Source organism: Neomonachus schauinslandi, chromosome 8, assembly GCF_002201575.2.
Source record: "Neomonachus schauinslandi chromosome 8, ASM220157v2, whole genome shotgun sequence".
In the NCBI taxonomy this organism is placed as follows: domain Eukaryota; kingdom Metazoa; phylum Chordata; class Mammalia; order Carnivora; family Phocidae; genus Neomonachus; species Neomonachus schauinslandi.
The window spans coordinates 145518267-145518655 of NC_058410.1; positions in this window are offsets into that span (position 1 = coordinate 145518267).

The following is a 389-nucleotide window of genomic DNA, read 5'->3' on the forward strand; positions in this document are numbered from 1 at the left end:
TGAAAGCAAAACCCAAAGATGTTATTTAAATACTGTGTTTTTGAGAATGCCTTTGTTTGTTTGTTTGTTTGTTTGTTTTAACTTTATTATGTTAGTCACCATACAATACAGCATTGGTTTTTGATGTAGTGATCCACGATCCATTGTTTTCGTATAACACCCAGTGCTCCATGCAGTACCTGCCCTCCTTAATACCCATCACCTGGCTAACCCATCCCCTCACCCCCTCCCCTCCGAAATCCTCAGTTTGTTTCTCGGAGTCCATCGTCTCTCATGGTTTGTCTCCCCCTCCGATTTCCCCCCCTTCATTTTTCCCTTCCTTCTCCTAATGTCCTCCATGCTATTCCTTATGTTCCACAAATAAGTGAAACCATATGATAATTGACTTT